This window comes from Chlamydotis macqueenii, chromosome 3, assembly GCF_036417535.1.
Source record: "Chlamydotis macqueenii isolate bChlMac1 chromosome 3, bChlMac1.mat, whole genome shotgun sequence".
Taxonomy (NCBI): domain Eukaryota; kingdom Metazoa; phylum Chordata; class Aves; order Otidiformes; family Otididae; genus Chlamydotis; species Chlamydotis macqueenii.
The window spans coordinates 1,987,411-1,999,911 of record NC_141558.1 but is presented as its reverse complement, the minus strand read 5'-3'; the positions used below and the strand labels follow the sequence as shown (position 1 = coordinate 1,999,911).

Below are 12,501 nucleotides of genomic sequence, written 5' to 3'. Positions count from 1 at the left end.
CTCTTTTTTCTTACCCTTTCCAGCCCACGTCAAGCCAAGCCTCATTTGCCTGATTTCACAGCACGCCTTTATGAGTAACCGCCACATGTGCCGCGGCAGGTCCCTCATCCACCCTCCTTGCCAAGTTCAACACCTCCAACAAGGCTGGAATAGCGGAGGTGAACCTTTGCTCTCACCCTAGAGCCAGAAGTCGCACCTGACACATCGCTGAATTATGTGGCAACACCTTTAATGTTGATTCCCCACAGCCTTGAGCAGGTACCAGACATAACTGCATCAGTTCTCTGCTCTGCTGAAATGTGCACACTACTGGAAGCAGGATACGGATAAAATTTGTCACTTTGGATAAAAGGAGCTGGAGCCATCAAAATCCACTTCTCCCAAAATAAGAGTTAAGTCAAGGGAGCTGTTATTTCCAGGCCAACGTTGTCCAAGCATGCAGACTTCATGTTGCTCTCCGGTGAAGTCAACTTTAAGCCAACATTAAGCATGACAGAAAATCTTATTCTGAAAAGTGCAGGTACTCACTGTACAAGGTGATCAACTGGAAAACTGGAATCTGTCCCTCTTCTGCACCCAACTCTCCACTCATTTATCTGGAGCCTATAAGAGAGGGGAAAAAAAGTTGTAAATGTAGACAAAGTGACAAAAAAAACCAAAAACGCTCAAGTCAAGAACCGAAAGAGCTGGCAAAGCTCACAGCAAAGTCTCTTAAGCAAATGCTGTGATGTTGGAAAACAACTATGGCACCAGCTGCCTCTGGAGGTTCTCAAGAAGGTCAGAGCTGATGCAACCCAAAAGTAAAGCAAGATATTTATATAACAGAGTAGCAGCAACAGCTACACAAAGCCAGCTACTACAGCGACAGTGAATCACATCTTTTTGATACATGCTGATCACCAACGCACCACTACACATGGGGTCAAGGGCATTACACGGGGAAACAAGTTTTTCCTCACTGGCCACAAAAACAACTTTATCAAGACACAGCCCGGAAGGGTTAGACGGGATGTAATCTAGCAATCTTTGCTGTTTCAATACGCTTTACCCGCTTAATAAGGAGCCACTGAACTCGTGCTTAAACCCATCCTGATTAAACTAAAGATTACCTGGGACAGGCGCTGGGATGCGGACAAAAGGAAAACCCATTGCTAGACGTACATATCGGTATACACCACACACAGACCAATTACCCTTCAGGGAGACATTAAATCCCCGTTCCATTAATAGAGACACCTCTTAAGATGAGCATTAAATAATTCCCTACAACGCAGCAAGACAACTGGCTACTTCAGTGAACTGGAATAGAAATAACTCCACGTCTCCCTACCAACAAAATCCCAGTCAAGTTTTTGCCCTTAAAACAATGAGAGGTCAGGAAGGAGGATGGGGGGCAGGAATGTTACTACAGCAGTGCTGTTGTACGCTTATATTAAAGACTCCTCATCAGAAAATTAAATGAGATAGATGCCTTTCATGTTTATCAATAACAGAGCTAATGGTTTTTATGTAAATGCCATTACTTTCAGCCAGATCCGCAAGAGACTCGAGCCATATAGCCCCGTCTCCCCGTGCAAGCGACTCCCCTTAGGGCAGCCAATCTAAATGCAAATGATAATCAAACAGCAAAACCAAGAGTTTTCCGGATGATACTGAAAATGCAAAACTAGGGATAAAGCATACATATTTGAGAACAACCCTCCTCTTCTGGAAAGACCTGCCGCTCTCACGTTGCTTCTTCATCTTGAAGAAACATAAAAATTGAAGGATAGCTTGGTTCTCATTTACAGCCGTATTATTTACCCACGCAGCAGAGAGTATTATCTTCTGCCATTTCATTGCCCGCGGTGTTAAATCTAGGAGGGTGGGCACTTCTTTCTACCAAATTGTAAAGAAAGGATATCTCTCAGAGATATTACACCTGCAACAGGAGCACCCCATCAGCAAGGGCATTAAATCAGGGCAGTAATAAAGCTCCAGCTGGACTTTGCAGAACAAATGGCACTTCTGTATTTTCAGGGGAAAATTTCTCCTTGGAATAAAGTCAGAGGAAGAAGTTGTTATTACAGGATGGTTATTACGAGGCAGAGATACAAAACTTTTGTCAGCAGAAGGAGCTCCATTCTCGTAGCGTAAAAGGTTTTTTTGAAGAGCACTTAAATCCTGACCCCTGCCTGCAGCACCCCTCAAGCCAGGCGCTGTGTCAGCACCGATTGAAACAAGGTACTAATGGCAAATCTGAAAACAACCAATATTAGAAACCGCGCTGTTCAGTGAGTAGAATGCACAGAGGAGAAACTTAGTGATTAAAATAAAGGCCAGAAATCTGACAGCTTGACTACGGCGCAAGCCTGCAAGCGAGTCTCGGAGGGGACCTGCTCTAACTACCACAAGCGGCTGAACACCAAAACTGCCGTTCCCACGAGGGGCCCACGTCCTCAGAGGGACGCAGCTAATTAACAACACAGCTATGTACACGCTCATTACGCGGGCGAAGAGCTTAGCACTTTGTATGTTTTGAAAACGCGTACTACAGGAATAGTCACAGAGCAGAACCTCGCTAATTAACATTAATAACCGAGAGAGCACTTCTGCAAATGGCTGGGTTTGTGAATTACTCGGCGACAGGACAGGCAAAGCCGGGAAGGAGAAAGACAACGCAGCCCAGCAGGCCCTTGGCTCACTTCTTTGGATATCTGGAGTCAAATAATTTATCATTGTGCCTCAATGTCTACGAGTGAATGTGCAGCCTGTAAATAAAGCACCTCTTATTATGCAAGGCCCTGCTAAATTTGATCAGCAGGGTTTGACTGCCCATCTGAAGAGGTCATTAAATTAAAAAACACAACCCAGACTATCTTCTCTCAGGAATTTTTCACGTGTGCCGGCATTTCGGAGAACTCGGCAACTTCTTTTTCAGCTGTTCTGACACACTTCATGGTTAAACAACTACCCACAGATTCATTGTTTCATACACCAAAATGCTGTCTTCCAATCCTCAATCACAGCTTGGAATTGCTAAGAGTCCCTTCTCCTCCTCCTCTTCCTCTCTAAGCCTGGTGAAGCAAGTCTTGGTGCGTAGCCACGTGACGGTTCTTCTCTAGCAAAAGGAGACCGGGGCCCCAGCGCAGAGCTTCTCACCACACTGACCACAAACGGCATCAACCTGTGAGTGGTAAAAAAAGGAAGAAGCCCTTCCAAAACAAACTCATCTTCTTCTTTCCCCTCCCAATTCGGACATTTCAGCACAAGCCCGTCAACAGATGTCTCGGCAGAAGCGGCAAGCGGCAGCGCTGGGACGCAAACGAGCGTTCAGGCGTGGCAACTCGGGGAGACGACTCCGTCGCTCCAGAAAACACGCCGTGCAACCGCACAGCGACGCGTCGGTCACGGTGCCACTGCGCCGCCCGGGATTTCACACCCAGCCACCGTGTGCAAGCGTAACCTGTATTTAGCAGTCGTCTTCTGACTTCAGCTGTCAAACCACAACCACAGCACATTTGCTGCAGTGGCGTGAGTAGCCGTGTGCCTGCGAACCAGAGCTGTTCCTGTAGCAAAGCTATCTCCTCGCAGAACGGAAGGTTCCAAATCAGACACGGCGTATCCGTACATCAGTGCCCAGCCGCGCCACGTGCACCCAGCCGCCGCTCACAGCTCCTGCACGCAGCCTTCACCACCAGCTTTAACTGACAAGGCAGGCGCCAGCAGTAAAAGATTTTCCTTCAGGTGGCAGAAACTTTCAACAATCACTTAAATTTTGCAGTTTTGCAAAGGGAAGGAACAAAACTGGAAATATTTCCCCTTGCAAACTGCTTCCTAATGGCTCCTCTTCCTAGCTGTCCAACTCAAGACCATGCTAAACTTACTCAGCACTGTATTTTTTTCTTCTTTCTTTTTCCCCGAAACACTTTCTATCATCATACATGCTCACCCACGGCCTGTGGCTTCCCCTGCTAAAGCTCAGATTTTTCCCTTTGCAGGAGTTCAGGTCTGTGCACGCCAGAATGGTCTGTTCAGCAGCCTTTTCTTACTGCCTTTTGTGAGAGGCTTCATGCTATGATGGATGTGTAGAAATGCAAAGTAGAAGTCCACACAAAAAGAAGCCAATGTGTGAGGTGGTTTTGTCTTAAAAAGAAGAGAGGCAGGAATGACTTATCGCCTCGTTAAAGAGCTCCAGTCTGCATTTTTATTAGATACATTTAGATACCAAGAGTATATAAAAAAAAAAGCAGTTATATTCTTAGCATATGGCCCTGGATCAGTCACACGGATATAAATGAAAACAGGCAGAGCAGATTCTCCAAATACAGGCATGGAAATGATTTTAATGGTGCACATGACCTAGAAAAAATTCCAGTAATACCAATCCACACAAAGGTGTGACAGGATTTAGCTACTGCAGGGCTGCGCCTTGTCCTCCTCCTCTTGCATCACGTACCTGTGCATGTCGCAGATACTACAGGAAACAGTAAGAGGGAGGAAGAGTAACCCCTGCTTGCTCCTAACGAACGCGCACACGCTCACAAACCCTTTCTCTCCTTCTTTCTAAGGAAAAGAAAGTGCTCTTGGAGCTGTCTGGAGGCAAAAGGTCCAACTAATGCTGAATTTTGCAGCGTACCATATCTAAGGCATCTCAGCGCTTGCTTGAACACGGTCTGGAAATACACCAACAGCAGGCTTTCCACTGCTCTCCTGGGTTAGGCTCTCACCACACCTTGCAGTGAAGGTATTTTTCTGTTTTCCAGCTTCATTACGCTGAGCTTGACGAGTCTGCAGACTGTCCAACACAGCAAAAAGGCAAGTAAGTCATTCTGCGTCCGTTTTCCAGCGGAGAAACTGAGGCACGGAAGAGGCACATTCTGCCTAAATTCATTTCCTATCTCAGCGGTAAAACTGCGCTGATATCGCAGCCACCAGCCTCCTCACTACCAAGCATCTTCTACAGCACTGCTGCAGCCCAGCGTCACCCCAGGCAGCTCCATCCCCACGCTGTGGCCTCGATCCTGCAAGTAACACGCAGCTCCAAGAGAAAACTTACTTCAAAATCTACTTCAAGAGCCAATGTATATAAATCTGGTCTGCACAAAGGACAAATTACTCATGCAAATGATATCTCCTAGCTTAATGGTGAGGATAAATTATGGCCAGCCATACACGTGGACGCTGGCGCTGAACAAAACAAGGCGGCACACCCAGAGCAAGCATGTCCTGCAACCGCTAAACACACATTTCTGCGCTGTACGTGGGCAGCAACTGCTGTCCAGAATATTTTAACAGCAGAAACTGCACTGCTTGCTGTAGAAGGAAAAAAAAAAACCACAACACCACAACATAAAAAAAAAAAAACCTGAATACGTTCCTCCGCATAGTCAAAGCCAGAACATGAGAAACAAGCATTATCATTACTTCCACACAAGAAAAATAAACCTAAGAACACGCATACGAAAAGAAACAAGCCTCCAACACTGGGTTTGCAAAATAGTCCAGGGGCTTCTGTGCAGGGCTACAACCTCAGGCAGAAGCTGGGAAGAGCAAAAACTACAGAGAAGCCAAGTTCAGGGCTGATGCACACCACAGAGCCCGTAGCACCCCCTTCTCCGCCCCCTTCCCTGCACCAGCGCTGGCTGGTTCAAAAAAACCTCCCGTGCCCAGCGTCCCAACAGTGGTAAGGCCAGCTGTGGTAGATGGTGGCTCCACTTCTGCCCCCCCGTAGTCACCCATCTGCAGTGAAGCAGCACCCCAAAGCCAGTGCAGAGCCCGCGGCAGAGGGCAGAGTGGCCTCTGTTACAACGAAAAACACTTTCTTGCCTTTTGCATCAAGCACAAAACGCATCAATCCCATCAGCGAACGCCAGTCCGCCCACCTGCCCGGAGATACTCATCCCGGAGAGGTGCACCGTCCCCTCCGTCCCAAGAAGATGCGTTCAGTGCGTCTGTCCCAGTACTGGCCCGGTTTCCCCTGCTGGGATAGCACTGGACCCAAAATCCTCGAAGATTACAGGCAAACAAACCTTCAACAAGAGGAGAACCAAGCTCTCACCCCACTGTGCTTCCTCCAGATAGCACGGCTGGGACACACTCACTCTTCAGGGACAAGTAAAAGCACTTGAAGGAGGGCTCTTTTCCCTCCCTTCATTTGTTTTAAGCGGCTGAAGAATTTCCTCTGTGAATGCTCCCAATTGAGGCTCATGCTGAGTTATTTTTAAAAGCACAGAACCAGATTTTCAAGACCCTGAATGAGGAAATGCAAAGCTTTTATTAAGCAATAATAGCCCAGACAATGGTCACGATTTCCCAAGGGTCTGAACACCGCAGCTGACAATAAGCTTTATTCCTCCACAAAACCCCCTTCACCGCTCGGAGGGCTTGCTTTGTATGATCTAGGCTGAAGTTAGGGAGTTAAAACAAAAAGCTCCATGGTCGTTTTCAGTGTGATTTCCTCCACCAATGCACATCCGACCAGAGATACAACAATCACTGGGAGAAGACCCTCTGCACTATCTCATTCCCTCTTCCCCAACGGAGTTAAGATCCCTCCAAGCTCACTACCAGGACATCCCCCCGTCCAGCTGGACCTCTGCCTTGGGGACGGATCACAGCTGACAAACTGGCCAGTCCTTCCGGGGTCAGGAGAGTGAAACAAAGCCCTTCCCCGTTTTCTTCACTGATATTTGAACCATCAATGACTCTCACTGAAATGGCCAGAAACGTGCTCCAAATCTCAGACCTGCTACCAGGTCGTATTATCAGATCCGGCAATCACGTCAGCTCTTCCTTCCTCTGAGAAGGAGGAAGCTACAACTACGAGGAGCTTGTACAGACTCCAAAACTGCCCAGCACTCAACATCTGGCCTTTCTTAAGCCACTTCTCATTCAAGGAGGTGTTGTGGTTGGCCACAACCCATTACCATTACACCTAAACTAGCTGGTGTGGTGCTCTCTACAGCTAGCACAGCAGCAGGCACTTCTGGGGCACATAAAACTTGATTGGTTCAAGATGCCTACTTAGGACAAGATCAACTGTGCTATAGAAATGGGTGTTTTTCCTCCACTGACTATAAAGCAGACCTCAGAGAAAGAAAGAAAGAAAAAAAAACCCAAACGAAAACCAAACTCAACCACAACTTTGTAGATAACTACACCTGTACAAGAGTCCCAACCTAGATGTCTCCCACTCAAATGCTGCCCTCACCTGAAACAGCAAAGAAGCTAACACCATAAATTAATTAGCTCTTCAAATCAAAACAAGAGTGTTTCTACCCTCCCATCATCTCTCCTCACCCATGTTCCAGGGAAAGCACAGCATGGCTGAGCAGCAAACTGAGGTTACAACCAACCTCACAAACAAGAAGCAAGCTTAGATTCCATCCCATCACTTCCCAGTCTGGTCTACCACACAGCCAGAAGAGAGGGACCACAGGACCTCTTTTTTTCCAACTTACCACAACTTCAAGGGGCTGCGAAAACAATTCCTAATCTTCTGCATATGCCAGTCAGTCTGGAACCAGGAGAGCTTCTGCTCCCAAAGGGAGAAAATAAAACTCTTTCAGCACCCTTCACCAACACCTGCACCACTGCTGCTGCTGGTGCGCCCTCGCCAGAACAGCCGCCACGAGCCGCAGACGCGACACACGCATGCCTGCTGCATCTCTTTCCCCCTCCCACTGCTCACAGACGTACAGACACCGGAAAACGGTTTCAAGCTTGTCTACAGCTTCCTAAGGGAGAGAAGGAAAGGGTGTTTAGAGGATTTAATTCAAAATACGCTTCATCCCCTTCCCTTTTTCAATCCTGCCTGTAAAATCAGACATAAGGCAACAGCCTCTATCAACATCTGTCTTTTTCACTGTAAACTTCAAGGACTCTTGACCCAATGTAATCCTTCAACTTGGCTTAAAATGCTACTGAAAAACTATTAATAATCTGCTTGTCTGTACAACGGCTGTCGTATTATATGTGCGAGCATACTCTGTCCAGAAAAGCATGCAGAAATTCAGGATACGTTCAGAAAATGGATGTACTCAGAAACTGAGGATGCTGAACACACCCAGGTACTGCCATTCAGACAATTCACAGCAGCACTTTTTGTGCAGCCACATCTGTAAATCAAAGCATATTATTTTCCACCCTCATAATCAAGAGATTTGCTAGATTATCTAGAGATCCGTCTGATCACGACAGACAAAGCTGTTGAACCTCACGCAGCTGCCTGAAACGCACACTCAGGCAAAGAGCTTGCTCGTGACACCGAACAACAAACGCGGCCTCTTCAGCGCTCACTTCCAATTAGCAAAACTCTCGGTGCGACGAGGAGAGAGCCCATCACAGCGAGAGGAGTGGCCCCAGGTGACAAGTGTGCACGCCAGCAGCCACCGCTTGGCAGAAGAACCCCAGCCCCCGTCTGACAAAGCGAGGATGAGAGGCAGACCGCAGTCAGTGCTTCATCTGCAGTCAAGGAGAAGCCAGAGAGGCTGGAATATCGGGAGGAGGACAGACAGCAGAGCTGAAAAAGGCAGCCTTGACAGCGAGCGTAGCTTCAATTAACAAGCTGTATTTGCAAGGCCAGATTACAAAACGCTCTTCAGCATCTCATCATCTAACTGTCGCTTAAAGACACACCATTATGAGAAGGAACTGCGGAACAGCTGGCTGAACAACAAATCCTAGCCAGATGTGAAAACTACCAAATAGGCCAGTCATATAGGCGCAGATCCAGGCTGGGTGGGAATGGATGGAGAGCAGCCCTGAGGAGAAGGACTTGGGGGTGCTGGTGGGCGAGAAGCTCAACACGAGCCGGCAATGTGCGCTCACAGCCCAGAAACCAACGGCACCCTGGGCTGCACCCCAGCAGCGTGGGCAGCAGGGCGAGGGAGGGGATTCTGCCCCTCTGCTCCGCTCCGGTGAGACCCCCCTGCAGCGCTGCGTCCAGCTCTGGAGCCCCCAACAGCAGAAGGACGTGGAGCTGGTGGAGAGGGTCCAGAGGAGGCCACGCAGATGCTGAGAGGGCTGGAGCAGCTCTGCTGTGAGGCCAGGCTGAGAGAGCTGGGGCTGTTCAGCCTGGAGAAGAGGAGGCTCCGGGGAGAGCTGAGAGCGGCTCCCAGTGCCCAAAGGGGGCTGCAGGGAAGGTGGGGAGAGACTCTTCAGCAGGGCCTGCTGGGACAGGACGAGGGGTCATGGTTTTAAAATAGACAAAGACAGATTTAGATTAGATATTAGGAAAGAATGTTTTACACTGTGGGTGGTGGAGCCCTGTCCCAGGTTGCCCAGAGAGGCGGTGGATGCCCCATCCCTGGAAACATTCCAGGCCAGGTTGGCCGGGGCTCTGAGCAACCTGATCTGGTTGGAGATGTCCCTGCTCCTGGCAGGGGGTTGGCCTGGATGACCTTTGAAGGTCCCTTCCAACCCAAACCCTTCTGGGATTCTATATATCCTACACCACTCAGGGCCCTCCAACAGGGAACGGTCACGCACCACCACTCACGTGCCTGTGAAAATGGTTGGAGAGGTTCCTTGCCGTTACGAACCCATTTGCCAAATGATATTTCGTTTTGTTGTTCAGGGAAAGGCGAATCACAGCCCACCTCACTGCTTCATTGCTATCTTTCCAAATCATGTTGTGCAATAAGTCATTCACTCCTACGCAAGTAGGAGCAAAAATGCCCTTTAGCATTAATAACAATTCTAGATTACTGTAATCTTCACAGAAATAAGATCAGAGATTTTATTATACAACTCTGCAGACTACTTAAATCAAGGAAAAAAAGTACAAGGTTAAATTAAGACTCCTTTCCTGCTCTGCCTGTGAGAGCACACACAGCAAAACTAAATACAGCTGCTAACTTTCAGATGTAGCCTAACAGCTCTTTATGGACCCACGGAGGATCCAAGCACAAACCTCAAAAAGCAGGTGCCAAGGATAAGCTATTCCAGGTACTTCTAGAGATACTGCTCTCAAAAGAGAGTGGCGACAGATAGCATCTTTGGAGAGATTCAGGACTGTATTGTACTGAGCCTGTCAATGACCTTTACAGTAATATCATACATATTTTAGCGTATAATGAATTTGCTGCATTATATTTGCTCTCTGGGCTACCGAAGATCAGCTAGGAACTGATCAATCATAGGCAGAAAGCTCCCATGAAACTGAAAGCTACAATGGAGATCTTACAGCTGCTTCAAAACTGCAGAAAAAAGGGGTAAAGAGAAAAAAGTGTCTTTAAAATAAAAAAAAAAAAAAAAAAAACAACAACTCATGAGCTCATCGTTTACACAAGCTGCCACCAGATTCACAGTCCCAGCAGTGAGATCCCTGCAGTCACTCCAGCAGGACTGGTCCTCAAGCTGCATCTTTATTGTCTGGAATGCCAGGATTCATTTATGCCAGCAAAGCCCCCCAAGATAACCTCAAAAACCCACCAGCTTCCCAGGAGTTTGAAGGACAGGCTGCACAGTAGCTCTGAAATACAAGGCAAGCTGCGCATGTTGGCTCTGGTTCTGCCATCAGCTCATCCAGGTGACTTCAGACACCTCTCTGCATCTCCAGCTCCTCGCCTGCCTGCAGGCGTCAGTGCTCTGTCATTGTGCAGTAGAGTCTCAGGAACACCTGGAGTTGTCCCATCTCCTCAACCCAAGGAAAGGAGAAGCCACGGTCTCTTTCTAGATCCCCTTATCTCCGCAGAGGGTAAAGCATCCACAGAACACGTGAAGCCAGCAGATACCAGCACTGCATCTGCTCATCTATGCCAAAACCTCACCGAACCAGATTGTCTCATTTTTTTTTGGATCTCACTTTCAACAGATTAAGACAAATTATCCCAGGGGTATGGCAATGGATCAGAATGCAACAGATCATTTCAGAACGTGTAAGAGCACACAATTAACAACTCCTCAATTTTGTCTTATGACCTCACTCATTAGGGAAGAGTTTTTATCACCCTCAAATAACATCTTCACAAATACTCCCCCCATGTCTCCACCAAGTCTTTCCTGACTGCCGAGATAAGCCCAAGGGTTTTCTTTCCTGCTCTTGAGATGGAGTCAAGGTAAGATCTTAATTTCCTCTACCATCTGCAAAGAAACTGCCTAGACACACGTGCCAAACAAGCTAGAATTACACCATTAATTTCAGCTTAGTCAGCTCTCGCCACAGACTAAGTCAATATTTGACAGACATTTAGCAAGGACCACAACTTATTTAAATTCAGTGCGCTGTGCCCACAGGAGCAGATACGGCAAAGGACAAGAGACAGGAGGACACACTGCTTGGGATCTGGGGGACAAAAACTACATTTCTTTTGGCTGGAGACCTTTTTTTAAAAAGGGCTGAAGGAATAGAAGGACCACTGTCTCCTGAGACCAGTCCTCCAAACCAGGCCTGCTTCATGAGAAACAGCCAGCCTTCCCCGCGAACACTCCAGGCAAGTGAGGACATCTCATCTTTCAGAGAGGCAGGGTTGCTAAGGCAATCAAACAAAAGGCCCGTTGTCCGAACCACACATCCCCATCACCGCTAGCTATAGGGCGGTGCGGCCCACAGAAGGAAATCTCCAGCGAAATCCAGTCTCCATCGCAAAACCGTGCATCTCTGAGCAGTTCTTCAGAGCAGTTCACGCTTTCTGCTATCTTCACAGCTGCTCTGCTGGCGGAGAGCAGGGAAATTCTGAGGAAAAGGATTTATACGAAAACAACGCCAAAGAGGAGGACGTTAAGTCAGCAAGCAGAGCGTGAGGAATAAAATAAACAGAATGGATTAGGAACAACTCCACCATAAATTGCAACCAACCCACTACTCTTACTCTTGGTTTTCAACAGAAACCATGGAAAAAATAAGAAACCATCAACTACAGGACAGTCTCTCGGCCTCCCCCCACTTTCTGCGATCTTTATAAGCTTCTGAAATGCAGTTGTTTAAAACAAGCACATCCCAGCAGATATCGATGCTGTGAGTCAGCACCGTCTTCTCACAGATGTGATCTCTCCCAAAGCGACTGTTTTCCAGAGCAACATCTCCAGAGCAAGCGCAGCGTCAGCGCAACTCGCTCTCAGAGTTTTCTGCCAGCGCTGTTTAGAGGAAGAAAAACTGCTGAAACCACCCGGCATGCCAAGTTGGTTAACGACATAGCAAAGGAAGAGGTGTCAACTTTCACATGAGGCTGCTCCAAGTTAGAACCCTGACATTTTTTCCTTTTTCAGTATAAAAAGTTAGAGAAAGTAGAAGCAATTCCTTAAACTGCCACTTCATTGTCTCACGACAGCATCATCTCCCCTTGTCCGTGACTCCAGGCAGATGTTAAAGCTTCTGCATCTCCCTAAGCCTGTCGCATGTGCTGGTTCGTCCTGCTAGCTGGTGAAGCTCTTTGCTCACATGAGCCCTGGGAAACAGTGTCAAAATTGAAGACTTGAAAGAATAGGTCAGGGAAAAATCCCAATAAACAGAGCATCCCAGAGGGAAAACAAAAACAAACAAAAAAAAACCCAACACAAAAAAAAGGTGTTGATAGA

The 12,501-nt window shown here is 47.6% G+C and overlaps 1 protein-coding gene across 2 annotated transcripts in view; it reads right to left on the bottom strand.

Moving 5' to 3' along the window:
• The window catches only part of EXTL3 (exostosin like glycosyltransferase 3), a 128,358-nt gene that overhangs the window by 104,529 nt on the left and 11,328 nt on the right, over window positions 1–12,501 (bottom strand). For both annotated transcript variants that reach the window (XM_086744723.1, XM_086744724.1), the window contains exon 2: window positions 529–603. The gene's annotated coding sequence lies outside the window, so the exon portion shown is untranslated. The remainder of the gene's footprint in view (window positions 1–528; window positions 604–12,501) is intronic.